Source organism: Trachurus japonicus, chromosome 15, assembly GCF_045865225.1.
Source record: "Trachurus japonicus isolate A0001 chromosome 15, Traja_1.0".
Lineage (NCBI taxonomy): Eukaryota > Metazoa > Chordata > Actinopteri > Carangiformes > Carangidae > Trachurus > Trachurus japonicus.
In genome coordinates this window covers 30,575,962-30,595,048 of record NC_140921.1, presented here as the reverse complement: position 1 = coordinate 30,595,048, position 19,087 = coordinate 30,575,962, and positions in this window count along the sequence as shown.

Below are 19,087 nucleotides of genomic sequence, written 5' to 3'. Positions count from 1 at the left end.
GGACCAGGTGATGGGCTGACTGGTCCTGTCTAACTTCTGTGTACTGGGTGCCATTGTGCAGGGTGTTAAGGCAGCCTTCCTCCACTGCAGTCCCTATGGTCCTGGACCCTCTGGCTGGTGGGGTGGGCTGCTTTCAGCTGGGGGGGACTCTATCAGCTGCTCCCACGAGAGGCATTTGACGCATTTGACACCAACAAGGTTTAACTTTAAAACCAGATTAAATCATGGTTTAAGTTTAAATTCTGTTGCACGTTAACTGTGTTTTAATCACATGAAGGTGTGTGTGTGTGTGTGTGACTGTAATCACATGAAGCTGGCTCTAGAGTCTGTGTGTGTGTGACCGACTTGACACATAGTTAGTTAGTAGCTGCATCCTGTGTCAGTCTGATTTAGCTGTGTCTCTGTTTATAAACATTTAAACGAGCGCCAGGTGGATTGTTTATGAAGTTAACGAGCTCTGGCCTGAGGATCAAAGAGGTTACCACGGCGATAGGGGCCCCCGCAGGCTGAGACAGACAGAAACGTGGAGAAAAAGAGCCATTTTCTGCCTCTGCACCGGTCTCACATTTAGGCCTAGCATGACAAAACGGTAACTCCTATCAGAACAAAACACAGATCAACGTTGCTCTAAGGACTTACTGAAAATTTTGGTACGATTTGGTGTTTCTACAGTAAATATTTTGGCGACGCTGGCAGTTTTAAAACATCAGGCTGTTCTGCTTCTCTCAGAAAATATTTGTATTGGACTCAATGAGGAGCAGAGACAGACATGGCCGCACTTAGAGACTCAGAGTTTAAATTCTGTAAGTCACTCTGATATTTTGAGCAGATTAAGAGATCGAGGATGAGCTCGTCTACAACCGTGGCCGAAATTATGTGTGTAGAGTGTAAATTGTGGCCGTTTGGAGTTTGGATAGAGAAAAAATCTGGAGTTTTTCTGGCATCTCTCCCACTCTAACCGATGATGTTACGCACTCTGACACGAACATTCCGTGCAATACACACCCATTATAATCTCATAATTTCTCCAAAAATAATCATGGTCATTGATCAGGGATTGATCAAAAACTATATGACCTATCAAAACGTGGAGTAATACGACAATACACAAGACTTGTGTCTACTGTTTAAAGTTTAAATGGAGTCTCTAGGTGAAAGTATGCCTGAGCAGTAGACGTTTGTTAAACTCCAATGATTGGTCTTTTTCGCTCTTTTTTTCCCGTCCGTCCCATAGACTTCAATGCAAAATTTTGCGCAGCAAAATTCGTAAACTGTTGAGAAAAGTAATAGCACACCGATCCCGATCAAGACGCACGTTTTGATATATAATGTGAGTTGCAGGACTAGTAGCGAATCAAAAATAGTCCGTAAGAGGACGAAGAATAACTAGAAAAAACATTTCCAAGAATGGAAATGGTGTGAATGCTGAAAGCAATGCTGAATGAGCTGAAGAAATTGTTGAAACAATGCTGAATGAGCTGAAGAAATTGTTGAAACAATGCTGAATGAGCTGAAGAAAGAAAGAAAGAAGAAAAGGACAGAAGGAAAGAAAGAAAATGGGAAGGGTAGATGGAGAAAGAAAGAAAGACCAAAAGGAAAGAAAGAAAGAAGACACAGAGAGAAGGGTAGATAGAGAAAGAAAAAGGTAAGAAAAACAGAATAATAGAACATAAAGAGAATAGAGAATGAATGAAAGAGACAGAGGGGTAGTAAGAAAGAAGGAAAGAAATTGGGGTGGATAAATGAAAGAGAGAGATATACAGAGAGCAGCAGTAGAAAGAAAGAAAGAAATGGGGTAGAAACATAGAAAGGGAAAAGGAGTAGAAAGAAAAACAGAAAGAAACAAAGAAGTAGAAAGAAATGGGGTGAAAGAAAGAAAGAAAGAAAGAAAGAAAGAAAGAAAGAAAGAAAGAAAGAAAGAAGAAAAAGAGAGAGGGGGATGATAGATAGAAAGAGGTAGATGGATAGGGAGGGAAAGATAGAAAGAAGTTATGTAAAATACAAATGAAGGAGTAAAAGAAAGAAAGAAAAAGAGAGAAAAAAAGAGACAAAGGGTTTATAGATAGATAGATGCATAGATAGATAGATAGATAGATAGATAGATAGATAGATAGATAGATAGATAGATAGATAGATAGATAGATAGATAGATAGATGTTAAAAGCTGCGTCCTATGTCCCAGGCTCCACCTGTAATTGTACTACTATTAATAGAGTTGGAAAGAATAAACGTCTGAACTTAAATTCATGAGAAAAATATAAATTGTTGGAGATGTTTACATCAAAAGTATAAAATAATTGAGAGGTTGATGAATGTGAGCTGAAAACGTGTGTGTGTGTGTGAGTCTGACGGTCTCTCCGTCTGCGTGTACATGTGCAGAAAGCCACAGAACTCCTCTCTCCCTAATGATCTGATTGATTGGCAGCCCGCCCTCAGAAGTTACCATGGCGACTCAACTAACTGCTTACATTTTACTGTGTGGAACAGTGTTGTGTTTGTGTGTTTGTCTGTTTGTGTATGTGTGCATGTGTGACTGTGTGTGAGTGTCTGTGTGTGTCTGTCTGTGTGAGTGTGATGCCTGTGTTTGTGCGTGGACATCCTCTGTCAGTCTGGTTTATCATGTGTGTGTGTGGGGCTGTGTTTAAAAACATCTTAACGAGCGGCCAGGCTGCACCTGCACTGTTCTATTTATAGACGTTGATAATGAGCTGGCCCCTACAGCTGGACCAACTGCACACAGAGCAGAGCAGAGCAGAGAGATTTGAGCTCGGAGCAGCTTCTGAAAACAGCCCATAAAAAGAGAACCGTACCTCTTATCAGAATGTGGCCATGACTACTGGGGCAAGGAGACCTTCCTGAGCACATTGATGTGCATTAAATGTTTGTAGGGCAAAAACTTTTCTCAGGGTCGCAAGGTAGAAAAGGGGGGCATTTCTGTTTTTCTAAAAAAATCAGCTCCTACTTTTATATTGAAGTGGATGAGCCACTGGAGCGGGTCTAGCTGCACAATTAGGCTCATAGAGACAATTCTGTAAGTCTGTCTGCTGTTTTGAGCACATTAAATGAGACACGACAAGTGTGGCTACAAACCAGTGAGGAAATCATGTGTCTAGAGTTTAATTTGTGGCCGTGCTGGCAATTTATCCAGAAAAAATCCTGAATGTTTTTTCGATCCCTCTCACTCTAGCGATGATGTCACTCACTCTAAGCCCTGCTCGTTAGATGCAACACACACCCATTATAAAGCTGGATTTTGTTAAAAAACTTAATGATTTTAAAGCGGCCAAATATCAGAAACTGTTGAAGATATCAATAAGCTGAGTCATAGAGGAATACTTAAAAAGTTTGTCTACAGCTCAGAATTTGAATGAAGTCTCTAGCTGAAAGTATGTGGACACTTTAAAGGCTGAAAGAAGTAAGAAGATTTGAAGAGTTTCAAGACTGTTCCAATGCATTCTCTATGGGGAAAAAAAAAATCAGAAATAGTTGAATATTGCAAAAAGTATGAATAGTTGAAAAGAGAAAAGACATAGCACACCTGTCCCGAAAAGGCTGAACATTTTGATATTTGAATTGTTGAAATAGCACAAAGTATGAAGGACTAGTTAAATGCCGAAGAAAGGAGAGGAAAGAATAGTGTGAATGCTTCCAGCATTCACACTAATAACTAGAAAAAACATTTCCAAGAATGGAAATGGTGTGAATGCTGAAAGCAATGCTGAATGAGCTGAAGAAATTGTTGAAACAATGCTGAATGAGCTGAAGAAAGAAAGAAAGAAAGAAAGAAAGAAAGAAAGAAAGAAAGAAAGAAAGAAAGAAAGAAAGAAAGAAAGAAAAAAGAAAAGGACAGAAGGAAAGAAAGAAAATGGGAAGGGTAGATGGAGAAAGAAAGAAAGAAATAACAAAATGAAAGAAAGAAAGAAAAAGACACAGAGAGAAGGGTAGATAGAGAAAGAAAAAGGTAAGAAAAACAGAATAATAGAAGATAAAGAACATAGAGAATGAATGAAAGAGACAGAGGGGTAGTAAGAAAGAAGGAAAGAAATTGGGGTGGATAAATGAAAGAGAGAGATATACAGAGAGTGGTAGAAAGAAAGAAAGAAAGAAAGAAAGAAAGAAAGAAAGAAAGAAAGAAAGAAAGAAAGGAATGGGGTAGAAACAAAGAAAGAGAAAAGGAGTAGAAAGAAAGAAAGAAAGAAACAAAGAAGTAAAAAGAAATGGGGTAGAAGAAAGAAAGAAAGAAAGAAAGAAAGAAAGAAAGAAAGAAAGAAAGAAAGATTGGACCAAGAGAGAAAAAAGAAAAGGACAGAAGGAAAGAAAGAAAATGGGAAGGGTAGATGGAGAAAAAAAGAAAGAAAGAAAGAACAAAAGGACAGAAATAAAGAAAAAGACACAGAGAGAAGGGTAGATAGAGAAAGAAAAAGGTAAGAAAAACAGAAAGATAGAACATAAAGAGAATAGAGAATGAATGAAAGAGACAGAGGGGTAGTAAGAAAGAAGGAAAGAAATTGGGGTGGATAAATGAAAGAGAGAGATATACAGAGAGCGGTAGAAAGAAAGAAATGGGGTTGAAACAAAGAAAGAGAAAAGGAGTAGAAAGAAAGACAGAAAGAAACAAAGAAGTAAAAAGAAATGGGGTAGAAGAAAGAAAGAAAGAAAAGAGAGAGGGGGATGATAGATAGAACGAAGTAGATGGATGGATGGATGGATAGAGAGGGAAAGATAGAAAGAAGTTATGTAAAATACAAATGAAGGAGTAAAAGAAAGAAAGAAAGAAAAAGAGAAAAAAAGAGACCAAGGGTTTGAAAAAAGAAATAGATAGATAGATAGATAGATAGATAGATAGATAGATAGATAGATAGATAGATAGATAGATAGATAGATAGATAGATAGATAGATAGATAGATAGATAGATAGATAGATAGGACACATGTTAAAAGCTGCATCCTATGTCCTAGGCTCCACCTGTAATTGTACTACTATTAATAGAGTTGGAAAGACTAAGCGTCTGAACTTAAATTCATGAGAAAAATATAAATTGTTGGAGAGTTTACATCAAAAGTATAAAATAATTGAGAGGCTGATGAATTTGAGCTGAAAACCTGTGTGTGTGTGTGTGTGTGTGTGTGTGTCTGGGTGTGTGAGTCTGACGGTCTCTCTGTCTGCGTGTACATGTGCAGAAAGTAAAACTGTTAAGCGCCACAGAACTCCTCTCTCCCTAATGATCAGGGCCCGTATTCCTAAAGATTCTAAGAATCCTCTCAGAGAGCTCCTAACTTAACCTAAAAATTCCTAGCAAGGAGTCTTAGCTTAGGAGTGATTCCACAACACTCTCAGAGAACTCTGAGCAAGGAGTGGACAGAAACTCCTATCTTAGTGAGGAGGTGTGGTTGACCCCCGTTGCTAGGTATGAGTCATCATTTCAAATGCTGTGATTGGTTGATCCTAAAAGTTAGATAAAGAGCACCCGCCCCATGTGTTGAGGCTATAGTCCTCACTGCAGGTGGCCCCGGTTCGAATCCTGTGTCTGTTCTGTCAATTAAAGGCCAAAATGCCCAAAAAATATACTTTAAAAAAAAGCTAGATAAAAAAATATACTTTTGGTGATAATGGGCAAAGGATGGACCCTCAAATCGATAAATTTAACCATAAAATCCAATCTTATGAAGACTGTGTAATTGTAAAAATTATTTCACATAAAAGAAAATATCTGTTAAATGAATAGTAAGCTATACTTTAAAATTATCCTACAAAATGTGTGAAAACTTGCACAGTATTCACATAGTGAAACTTAGATTTATTTGCTCATATTAATTACCATGCTGGTCATTTTTGCACTTTCAACTTTCCAACTCAATTTGGTATTAACAAGGGTAAAATGGCTCAGCTTTAATCAGTGTCTGTGATTGCTGACCGGCCTATAAGAAACAGTGTTGGTTGGCTTTGAAATCTACCACAAACCAGTGAACAGCAATGGAGAAGAAAAGAACAAGGAAACCCAACTGGACAGAGGAACAGGAACAATCTGTAGCGTTTCATTAATTCACTGACATCCAGTGTTTGGAGAATATCTCTCCTGCCTCTTCTGTCCACCATTTTGTCCTCTGCTTAGGGAACTCCTAAGCCACTTAAAAGTCCTCTTCCCTACTCTTAACAGATCCCACCTTAGGAGCTCTCTTAAGAGCTAGGATTCTTTAGGAATAGCTTTTATCTTTACTAGGATCTACTCTTAACTTTTAGGAGAAATTCTAAGAAAACATCATGATTCTAAGAATTTTCTTAGAATTTGGCCACTAGGAGCAACTCTTTGCACTAAGAATCTTTAGGAATACGGCCCCTGATTGATTACACCTGTGTGGCAGCCTGCCCTCAGAAGTTACCATGGTGACTTTTAACTGCTTACATTTTACTGTGTGGAACAGTGTTGTGTTTGTGTGTTTGTCTGTTTGTGTATGTGTGCATGTGTGACTGTGTGTGAGTGTCTGTGTGTGTCTGTGTGTGTGAGTGTGATGCCTGTGTTTGTGCGTGGACATCCTCTGTCAGTCTGGTTTATCATGTGTGTGTGTGGGGCTGTGTTTAAAAACATCTTAATGAGCGGCCAGGCTGCACCTGACCTGTTCTATTTATAGACTTTGATAACGAGCTGGCCCCTACAGCTGGACCAACTGCACACAGAGCAGAGCAGAGCAGAGAGATTTGAGCTTGGAGCAGCTTCCGAAAACAGCCCATAAAAAGAGAACCGTACCTCTTATCAGAATGTGGCCATGACTACTGGGGCAAGGAGACCTTCCTGAGCGAGCCAATGTGAATTAAATGTTTGTAGGGCAAAAACTTTTTTTGCCGTCGCAGGGTAGAAAAGGGGGGCATTTCTGTTTTTCTAAAAAAAACAGCTCCTACTTTTATATTGAAGTCAATGAGCCACTGGAGCGGGTCTAGCTGCACAATTAGGCTCATTGAGACAATTCTGTAAGTCTGTCTGCTGTTTTGAGCACATCAAATGAGACACGACAAGTGTGGCTACAAACCGGTGAGAAAATCATGTGTCTAGAGTTTAATTTGTGGCCGTGCTGGCAATTTATCCAGAAAAAATCCTGAATGTTTTTTCGATCCCTCTCACTCTAACGATGATGTCACTCACTCTAAGCCCTGCTCGTTAAACGCAATACACAACCATTATAAAGTTGTATTTTGTCGAAAATTTTAATGATTTTAAAACGGCCACATATCAGAAGCTGTTGAAGATATTAATAAGCTGAGTAATATGTGAATAGATTAAAAGTTTGTCTACAATTTAAAAGTCAAATGGAGTCTGTGGGAGAAAGTATGCTGACGTTTTACAGGTTCAAAGAAGTAAGAAGATTTTAAAAGTTTGAAGATGTTTTCAATGCATTTCTATGGGAAAAAAATTGCAGAAAAAGTTAAATAATTTAAAAAGTATAAATAGTTAAAAAGAGAAAAGTAATGCCGATAAAGTCCAAAAAAGCTGCACGTTTTGATATATGAATTGTTGAAATAGCACAAAGTATGAAGGACTAGTTTAAGTCCAAAAAAGGGAAGAAGAACTCAGAACTAGAAAAAACATTTCCAAGAATGGAAATGGTGTGAATGCTGAAAGCAATGCTGAATGAGCTGAAGAAATTGTTGAAAGAAAGAAAGAAAGAAAGAAAGAAAGAAAGAAAGAAAGAAAGAAAGATTGAAACAAGAGAGAAAAAAGAAAAGGACAGAAAGAAAGACAGAAAGAATCAAACAAACAAAGAAGTAAAAAGACAGAAATTGAGTGAAAGAAAGAAAGAAAGAAAGAAAGAAAGAAAGAAAGAAAGAAAGAAAGAAAGAAAGAAAGAAATGGAGTAAAAACAAAGGAAGAGAAAAGGAGTAGAAAGAAAGAAACAAACAATCAAACAAACAAAGAAGTAAAAAGACAGAAATGGAGTGAAAGAAAGAAAGAAAGATTGAAACAAGAGAGAAAAAAGAAAAGGACAGAAAGAAAGAAAGAAAGAATCAAACAAACAAAGAAGTAAAAAGACAGAAATTGAGTGAAAGAAAGAAAGAAAGAAAGAAAGAAAGAAAGAAAGAAATGGAGTAAAAACAAAGGAAGAGAAAAGGAGTAGAAAGAAAGAAAGAAACAATCAAACAAACAAAGAAGTAAAAAGACAGAAATGGAGTGAAAGAAAGAAAGAAAGAAAGAAAGAAAGAAAGAAAGATTGAAACAAGAGAGAAAAAAGAAAAGGACAGAAAGAAAGAAAGAAAGAAAGAATCAAACAAACAAAGAAGTAAAAAGACAGAAATGGAGTGAAAGAAAGAAAGAAAGAAAGAAAGAAAGAAAGAAAGAAAGAAAGAAAGAAAGAAAGAAAGAAAGAAAGAAAGAAGAAAAAGAGAGAGGGGGATGATAGATAGAAAGAGGTAGATGGATGGATGGATGGATGGATGGATGGATAGAGAGGGAAGGATAGAAAAAGTTACGTAAAATACAAATGAAGGAGTAGAAGAAAGAAAGAAAGAAAGAAAGAAAGAAAGAAAGAAAGAAAGAAAGAAAGAAAGAAAGAAAGAAAGAAAGAAAGAAAGAAAGAAAGGAGACAGAGGGGTTAAATAATAGGGAGGGAGATAGATAAATAGATAGATAGATAGATAGATAGATAGATAGATAGATAGATAGATAGATAGATAGATAGATAGATAGATAGATAGATAGATAGATAGATAGATAGATAGATAGATCGCAGGGTAGAAAAGGGGGGCATTTCTGTTTTTCTAATTTAAAAAGTATAAATAGTTAAAAAGAGAAAAGTAATGCCGATAAAGTCCAAAAAAGCTGCACGTTTTGATATATGAATTGTTGAAATAGCACAAAGTATGAAGGACTAGTTTAAGTCCAAAATAGGGAAGAAGAACTCAGAATAATAAAAAGAAAACTAGATAAAGTAGCATTTCCGTGTGACTGCTGAAAGCAGCTGAACGCTGTTGCAGAATTAGCAAATAGTGCAAGCAGTGATCACCATTCAAATGGTTGACCAAGGTAGGTATCAAACCCACAACCTCATGGTCAGCAGACTTTCACTCTGCCTCTAGGCCACAGTGTACACACAGTTGCAGAGACTGTTGTCTGTTGATGAACTGCAATCTGTCTCACTCTGAAGTTAACGAGCCCAAAGCTGTAGTTCCAGTGCAAATCAATCTTAGTGCAGTGGTATAAACAAGAAACATGTTAACACAAACCAAGATTGAAAGAGGTAAAGAGAATAGGTCGGGGCGCATATGTATTATCAAGTTTGATCATGTGACCAGACCAAGTGGTATTGGTTAAAGTTCAAAGTGGCTGTCACACTAACAAGACTGCTCAGGCGGGATTTGAACCTGTGACCTTGTGGTTGGATGGCAGGAACCTTATCCACTAGGCCATTGCAACACTTACGATGACGCAGAGGTTGAGACTTTGATGAATGTGAGATTTTTCAATGATGCTTAAAGTCCCGCGACCCTTTTCGGCCATTTTAAAACCAGCTCATTAGCCATGCACATTAGTAATTCACCTCTGGGGGGTGGGCGGAGACTGCGCTGTTTTGCACCCGCCCAGCCACCTCCTCGCACCCCACCCCCCGGTTGCTGACAGCTGGACATTGTACAATTACAGATTCAGCGCATTTAGTGTAAAACTCCACATAGGGATTCGATCCCAGACCGGAAAATAGGCCTTGGTTACAGTGCAAGCTGCTCTACCAGGTGAGCTATACCTGTTCACCTCTGAGCCAGATGAAGAACGGGGTGGGAGCTTGTAGCATTAGTGGAGCTGTGACACGTCAGCTCCAGTCTCCCTGAAACTGCCAGTTTGCGTCTGCCATTGGTTCACAGCAATTTGAAGGCAGAAAAACTCAGAAATGCAATTTTGCACTTCCTTTTCTGCTGATATGTGCTCTAACACAAGAAAAATGCCACAGGAACTTGTGAAAAGCACGAAAAACATGATTTTCATGGGAGCGGGTCTTTAAAGTTCAAAGTTGCTGACACACTAACAAGACTGCTCAGGTGGGATTTGAACCAGTGACCTTGTGGTTGGATGGCAGGAACCTTATCCACTGGGCTATTCCAACACTAATAGTGAAGTAGAGGTTTGATGAATATGAGATTTTTCAATGATGCTTTAAAAAAAAAGAAATGAGCCACAACAAGTAGAGGACTTTTTTGTGAAAATAGTGCAAGCAGTGATCACCATACAAATGGTTGACCAAGGTAGGAATCGAACCTACAATCTCATGGTCACTAGACTTTGACTTTGCCTCTAGGCCACAGTGTACACACAAATTTCTGTGAATTTCAGGCTGAGAGCAGCAGTTTCAACATGAAGCAAGTTATCAGAAGTCAACAGAGGACGACTGGGAAAATAATTCACTATAATTGTTGTTGAGGCAAAATTTGGACCAGTAATCAAACCCACAACCTCATGATCACTAAACCTTTACTCTGCCGCTTCGCCACAGAGAGCACACACATAGGTATGTTGCCATTGTAATATGAAGATGTGCTGCAAACGATGGCAGTAGCAATTAATGCATCTCTTAACGAACACCTGTAACCAATTGAGGGTGGGGGAGGGGAGCAGAATTCAACATCACATAACAAGATTGCTCAGCCTGGATTCAAACTAGTGACCTTGGGGTTGGCAAGCGGACACCTTACCAACTGGACTACAGACAGAGTTGTGGGGAACTTTCAGCATTGGGCTGAATGAGAGCAGAGAGCTCCCTGGCTGCATTTAAAAAATATTTTAAATTATTATCTAAGTCTCTTTGCATTTTTGACCAGAATTTTAGCCAGAAGACAAGTGTGGCTACAAAACTGGAGAAAATAATTTGTCTAGAGTTTAATTTGCAGAAAAAGTTAAATATTTTAAAAAGTATAAATAGTTAAAAAGAGAAAAGTAATGCCGATAAAGTTAAAAAAAAGCTGCACGTTTTGATATATGAATTGTTGAAATAGCACAACACCTAACACACTAACCATATGGCCACAGAGAACCTGAGTTACAATGAGCTTTATACTATGAGGAATCAAAGACTGTCCAATGACAGCTGAATAATTGGAATCAAAAGTCAAGCAATGATGTGAAATGACTGAGGCAGGAATCGAACCCATGACTGTATGATCACTAAGCCTTTACTCTGCCACTCGGCTACAGAGAGCACATTGCTTTCAAGACTGTTGTCATTCATTGTAATGTGATGATGTGAGATGTGATGTAGAAAAAGCATTTCCAAGAATGGAAATGGTGTGACTGCTGAAAGCTGTTGCAGAATTAGCAAATAGTGCAAGCAGTGATCACCATACAAATGTTTGACCGAGGTCGGAAGCGAACCCACAACCTCATGGTCAGTAGACTTCCACTCTGCCTCTAGGCCACAGTGCACACACAGTTGCAGAGACTGTTGTCTGTTAATGATCTGCACTCTGTCTCACTCTGAAGTTAACGAGCCCAAAGCTGCACCTGTTGGAAACACTGTCAACATCAAGAAAGCTTGAGAGTCAAGCTTGAATGACTTAGAATGAAAATTTCTGTGAATTTCAGGCTGAGAGCAGCAGTTTCAACATGAAGCAAGTTATCAGAAGTCAACAGAGGACGACTGGGAAAATAATTCACTATAATTGTTGTTGAGGCAAGATTTGAACCAGCAACCTTCAGGTCTTCAGACCAGCAAGCTAACCACTAGGCTACAGACAGAGACAGTATGTAAGGGGCAAAGAAAACCTTTAATAAGAGGATCACTGGCTTCTGCTTAAAAAAAAAAGTAAGGAAAGTGCAGAAATTAGCCACACCAAGTAAGACTTACAATGAAAATTTCTGTGAATTTCAGGCTGAGAGCAGCAGTTTCAACATGAAGCAAGTTATCAGAAGTCAACAGAGGACGACTGGGAAAATAATTCACTATAATTGTTGTTGAGGCAAAATTTGGACCAGTAATCAAACCCACAACCTCATGATCACTATACCTTTACTCTGCCGCTTCGCCACTGAGAGCACACACATAGGTATGTTGCCATTGTAATATGATGATGTGCTGCAAACGATGGCAGTAGCAATTAATGCATCTCTTAACGAACACCTGTAACCAATTGAGGGTGGGGGAGGGGAGCAGAATTCAACATCACATAACAAGATTGCTCAGCCTGGATTCGAACAAGTGACCTTGGGGTTGGCAAGGGGCCACCTTACCAACTGGACTACAGACAGAGTTGTGGAGAAGAGAGGTTGAGACTTTGATGAATGTGAGATTTTTCAATGATGCTTAAAATAAAGAGAAATGAGTATAAATTAGCCACACCAAGTAAGAAGAGGACTTTTTTGTGACCTGTGACTATTTTTTGGTGAATTAAAATGAATTAAAAAGCACTTAACAGCAAGTTACAAAGTTGAGCTCCTTCTCCTGCTGCTGTGAAAAAAATGCATTGGGCTGAATGAGAGCAGAGAGCTCCCTGGCTGCATTTAAAAAATATTTTAAACTAGAAAAAGCATTTCCAAGAATGGAAATGGTGTGACTGCTGACAGCAACTGAACGCTGTTGCAGAATTAGCAAATAGTGCAAGCAGTGATCACCATACAAATGTTTGACCAAGGTCGGACTCGAACCCACAACCTCATGGTCATTAGACTTCCACTCTGCCTCTAGGCCACGGTGCACACACAGTTGCAGAGACTGTTGTCTGTTAATGATCTGCACACTGTCAACATCAAGAAAGCTTGAGAGTCAAGCTTGAATGACTTAGAATGAAAATTTCTGTGAATTTCAGGCTGAGAGCAGCAGTTTCAACATGAAGCAAGTTATCAGAAGTCAACAGAGGACAACTGGGAAAATAATTCACTATAATTGTTGTTGAGGCAAGAATTGAACCAGCAACCTTCAGGTCTCCAGACCAGCAAGCTAACCACTAGGCTACAGACAGAGACAGTAAGTGAGGGGTAAAGAAAACCTTTGATAAGAGGATCACTGGCTTCTGCTTAAAAAAAAAAGTAAGGGATTGAACCCATGACCTCATGATCAATAAACCTTTACTCTGCCACTTCGCCACAGAGAGCACAGACATAAGCATGTTTCAGACAGAGTTGTGGAGAATTCTCAGCATTGGGCTGAATGAGAGCAGAGAGCTCCCTGGCTGCATTTAAAAAATATTTAAAATTATTATCTAAGTCTCTTTGCATTTTTGACCAGAATTTTAGCCAGAAGACAAGTGTGGCTACAAAACTGGAGAAAATAATTTGTCTAGAGTTTAATTTGCAGAAAAAGTTAAATATTTGAAAAAGTATAAATAGTTAAAAAGAGAAAAGTAATGCCGATAAAGTTCAAAAAAAGCTGCACGTTTTGATATATGAATTGTTGAAATAGCACAACACCTAACACACTAACCATATGGCCACAGAGAACCTGAGTTACAATGAGCTTTATACTATGAGGAATCAAAGACTGTCCAATGACAGCTGAATAATTGGAATCAAAAGTCAAGCAATGATGTGAAATGACTGAGGCAGGACTCGAACCCGTGACCATATGATCACTAAGCCTTTACTCTGCCACTCGGCTACAGAGAGCACACTGCTTTCAAGACTGTTGTCATTCATTCTAATGTGATGATGTGCTGCAAACTGGTATGAGTAATCAAGAAGATAACAAACACCTGTAACCAATTGAAGGCGGGGGAGGAGAGCAGAATTCAACATAACATAACAAGAGTTCTTCCCTTGGATTCGAACCAGTGACCTTAGGGTTGGCAGGCAGTTACCCTACCCCCTACACTACAGTGGTGTTGTGAAGAAGAGAGGTTGAGACGTTGATGAATGTGAGATTTTTTGTGAAAAAGTTAAATATTTGAAAAAGTATAAATAGTTAAAAAGAGAAAAGTAATGCCGATAAAGTTCAAAAAAAGCTGCACGTTTTGATATATGAATTGTTGAAATAGCACAAAGTATGAAGGACTAGAAGAAGACCGTAAAAAGGCGGAAGAAAATGGCCAAACAGAAGAACAATAGTGTGACTGCTTCAGCAGTCACACTAATTATTATCTAAGTCTCTTTGCATTTTTGACCAGAATCTTAGCCAGAAGACAAGTGTGGCTACAAAACTGGAGAAAATAATTTGTCTAGAGTTTAATTTGTGGCCGTGCTGACAGTTTAGCCAGAAAAACTCTAGAATGTTTTTTTGCCTCTATCCACTCTGGCACCACTCTAGCTCTGCTCGTTAAACGCAACACACACACATTATAAAGCTGAAAAAAATCAGAAAAAGTTAAATATTTTAAAAAGTATAAATAGTTAAAAAGAGAAAAGTAATGCCGATAAAGTTCAAAAAAAGCTGCACGTTTTGATATATGAATTGTTGAAATAGCACAAAGTATGAAGGACTAGAAGAAGACCGTAAAAAGGCGGAAGAAAATGGCCGAACAGAAGAACAATAGTGTGACTGCTGAAAAAGCATTTCCAAGAATGGAAATGGTGTGACTGCTGAAAGCAGCTGAACGCTGTTGCAGAATTAGCAAATAGTGCAAGCAGTGATCACCATACAAATGTTTGACCAAGGTCGGAATCGAACCCACAACCTCATGGTCAGTAGACTTCCACTCTGCCTCTAGGCCACAGTGCACACACAGTTGCAGAGACTGTTGTCTGTTAATGATCTGCACTCTGTCTCACTCTGAAGTTAACCAGCCCAAAGCTGCACCTGTTGGAAACACTGTCAACATCAAGAAAGCTTGAGAGTCAAGCTTGAATATAATAATAATAATAATAATAAATTTTTATTTATAAGCGCTTTTCCAAAAGCTCAAAGACACTTTACATACAATAAATGCAGTTAAAACACAAGACATTCAATTAAAAGCAGCACAGACAGTATAAAACATAGAAAACAATATAAACACACACAGAAATTATGTATTAAAAGCTGATTTAAAAAGGTGTGTTTTTAACATGATCTTGAATGTTGGGAGGTGAGTGCAGGTGCGGATGGGTTTGGGGAGTGAGTTCCAGAGGGTGGGGGCAGCAACGGAGAAGGCTCTGTCCCCCCAGGTTCGGTGCTTGGTCCGTGTGGGTAGTGACAGGATGTTTCCTTCGGATGAGCGGAGGTCGCGGGAGGGGGTGTGGTGATGGAGCAGGTCTGTGAGGTAGGGGGGGGCCAGGTTATTAAGTGCTTTGTGTGTGAGGAGGATGATTTTGAACTGTATGCGGTGAGTGATGGGCAGCCAGTGCAGGTCACAGAGGACGGGGGTGATGTGATCTCTGGAGCGGGTGTGGGTGAGCAGGCGTGCGGCTGAGTTCTGGATGTATTGCAGTTTATTGAGGAGTTTGGATGGTGAACCATAGAGGATGCTGTTGCAGTAGTCCAGTCTGGATGTGATGAATGCATGGATGAGGGTTTCTGCAGCAGAGAAGGTGAGTGAGGGGCGGAGACGGGCGATGTTCTTGAGGTAGAAGAAGGCGGTCCTGGTGATGTGGTTGATGTGGAGGTCAAACCTTAGCTTACTGTCGAAGATGATTCCTAGGTTGCGGGTGTGGGATGAGGGAGACAAAGTGCAGTTATCAAAGGTGAGGGAGAAGTTGTGGCTGGCTTTAGTGCGGGATGTGGGGTCAATGATGATTATGTCCGATTTGTCACTGTTCAGTTGAAGTTGCATCCAAGATTTGATTTCTGTGAGACAGTTGCTGAGGGTGGAGTGGGTGTTGTTGGTGATGGCTTTGGTGGAGATGTACAGTTGGATATCGTCGGCGTAACAGTGAAAATGGAGTCCATGTTGACGGATGATCTGGCCAAGGGGGAGGATGTAGAGGATGAAGAGGAGGGGACCAAGCACCGACCCCTGGGGGACACCTTGTGACAGGGGAGCGGTGGGGGAAGTGCAGTTGTTGATGCTGATGAACTGTTGTCGGTTGGAGAGGTAGGAGTGAAACCAGGAGAGTGCTGTGCCAGTGATGTGGAGAGAGGATTCCAGACGGGAGAGCAGGATGGAGTGGTTGATGGTGTCGAAGGCTGCAGTGAGGTCGAGGAGGATGAGGATGGTAAGGTGTCCGGAGTCTGAGGAGAGGAGGAGGTCGTTGGTGACTTTCAGGAGGGCTGTCTCGGTGCTGTGTTTTGTACGGAAACCAGATTGGAATGATTCAAACAGGTTATTGCAGGTGAGGTGGGTTGTGAGTTGTGAGGCGACAGCACGTTCCAGGATTTTTGACAGGAAGGGGAGATTGGAGATGGGGCGGAAGTTATTTGGGTTGTCAGGGTCCAGACCGGGTTTTTTGATGATGGGAGTGATGGCAGCCAGTTTGAGAGTTTGGGGGACAGAACCAGAGCAGAGGGAGGCGTTGATGAAGTCAATGATGAGTGGGGAGATGACAGGGAGGCAGTCCTTGATGAGTTTGGAGGGTATGGGGTCCAGGGTGCAGGTGGAGGTTTTTATTCCGGTCATGATGGTTGTGAGTTGTGCTGGTGATACTGGAGAGAAGTGGGTCAGGTACTGGATAGTGGTGGGTGGGGAGGCAGGGAGGGAGGCAGGCGGGGAGATGGGAGGGATCCTGGAGGTGTTGAGGTTACTGTAAATGGTGTTGATTTTTGTTTGGAAGAATGATAGGAATGATTGGCACTTTTCAGTAGTGAATGATGAGGAGGTGTTGTCGTGGGGTTTGAGAAGGGAGTTGATGGTGGAGAACAGAGCCTTGGGGTTGTTGGAGCCAGAGTGGATGAGGTGGGAGTAGTGGGTGGTCCGGGCAGCGTTGAGTGCTTCTTTGTACTGTTGTAGGTGGTCGTTGTAGGCGAGAAGGTGAACTGTTAATCCGGTTTTATTGCAGAGTCTTTCAAGTTGTCTTTTCCGGGTCTTCATTTGGCGGAGTGTGGGGGTGAACCAGGGGGCAGAGTGAGTGAAAGAAACTGTTTTTGTTTTGGCGGGGGCAAGCTGATCCAAGCAGGAGGAGAGTGTGCAGTTGTAGAAGTTAACCAGGTCAGTGGGGTCATCAGACGGTGGGCGGGGTGAAGCAGACAGACAGTGGGTGAGGGAGGCTGAGAGAGCAGAGGGAGAGAGGGATTTAAGATTTCTGAAGGTTATTGTCCGGTTTTGTTTTGTGGTGGGGATGGGGATGTCTATGTCCATGGTGATAGCCAGGTGGTCAGAAATATGCAGGTTGTGGCTGGTTAACTGTTGGATGTTGAGATTGGTGGAGCAGACCAAGTCCAGAATGTGACCACGGCTGTGTGTTGGGAAGTTGATATGTTGGGTGAAGTTGAGACAATTTAACAGTTCCAGGAATTCTGTGGCCGGTTTATTGTCTGTGCTGTCAATATGTAGATTAAAATCACCAAGGAGGAGAACAGATGGTGAGATGGCAGATAGCTGGGTTAGAAGGTCAGCAAGATCAGAAAGGAAGGAGGGATGTGGTTTGGGGGGGCGATATATGATGGCTGTGACCAGAGGACAGGGACCAGAGAGTTTGTAGGTGAGGTGTTCAAATGAGGGGGCAGGAGGAATGGAGATGGTGGTTGTCTTGATGTTGTTTCTGTAGATGGCAGCAATGCCACCTCCCCGGCCCTCTGTGCGGGGTTTGTCCATGTAGGTGTATCCTGTGGGGGTGGCTTGGTTTAATGAAAAATAGTCCAGAGGTTTTTGCCAGGTTTCAGTGAGACAGAGAAAATCCAGGTTATTGTCTGTTATGTATTCACTGAGGATGGGGCTTTTGTTGTTGAGGGAGCGGGTGTTAAATAAGGCTACTTTGAGGTGATGTTGCATTGTGAGGGGCTGTGAGGACCGGGGAAGTGGACGCAGGTTGACCAGATCAGAATGTCTTGTGCTCAGTGGGCGGGGGTGCCTGCATGTGATGATGGTCTGAATGTGAAAAGTTACAGGTTGTGGGTGTAATGACTGATGTGACCAGGGGGAGGTGCTAGCGGTCATGAGTGAGCTGTGAGCTGCCAGTGAAGCTTTGGGCGGAGAAGAAGATTGAGCGGAGTGAGTGGGGGGGGTGTGGCAGGTAAACAGTCATGCATGTGCGGTGGTATGGATGGCGTGCTGCAGGTTAGCCGCTAGCATGCGGCTACCGAGCCTGTTCGGATGGAGACCGTCGTTTTTGAAGAGGGGGGAGCGGTTCCAGAACAGATTAAAATTGTCTATGAAGTTGATGTTGCGAGTGGAGCAGGTGGACTGTAACCAGGTGTGGAGACTGAGAATCCTGCTAAAACCTTCTACTCCGCGGGCCACGGTGGGAGTCGGCCCGGAAATGAAAACAGACTTCCCGCAGCTGCTTAAAAAGTTTAAAAGGTCTAAAAAATGAGTTTTTGTCAGTTCAGACTGTCTGCGAGAGGTGTCATTGGACCCAACGTGAACAACCACTCGTTTTATGGAGGACGGGAGAGAGTGCAGCAGCGCCGGGAGTTTGCTCAGTATGACTGGAACTGTGGACCCAGGGAAACAGTGTGTGGCGGCGTTAAAAAAGCGGACATTTCTGATTATTGAATCTCCAACTATTAATGTGGTTGGGGAGAAAAGTGGACGAGGGGGTGACGACTGCTGGTTCCCGTTGCCAGGGAGAGTGGAGTCTGAGTCAGTGCTGTGAGAAGAGGACGCGGAGTGAAGATGGACCGGGTTGGCTGCGGGGACGGCAGCCGGGACAGAAGAGGGATTCCCCGACGAGGGGGGATCCCAGAGGGGCTGAGCGCAGCCGCTTTCCGGAGCTTTTGGGGGGGTGCGTGAGTGAGGGGAGCCGGCTTTGATGACGGAGGAGAGTGGTCGTTTTTAAGTGGGGGAAAATTATCCTCATCCAGGATGGAAAACTTGTTGGATAATTTGAGGGATGCCGGTGTGCATTTCTAGAGAGTATTCCATGATTCCTTCCGACGGGATCCGGGAGCGGGGGTGAAGTTGACCAGCGCCTTGGGTTTAGCTCCTAGCCGGGACCAGTGAACTGCTGCGGCCGTGGTGGCAGGATTTTCCGGAGACGTGAGTGGGACAGTCGAGTCGAGTTCTCCGGTGGATGTGGAGTTGGCAGCGGGACCCAGGGCGACGACCATCGAGTCCATGATGTGCTCGTCTTCCCTCAGCTGGTGCAGCATGGACATCCTTCCTTCCAGCTCG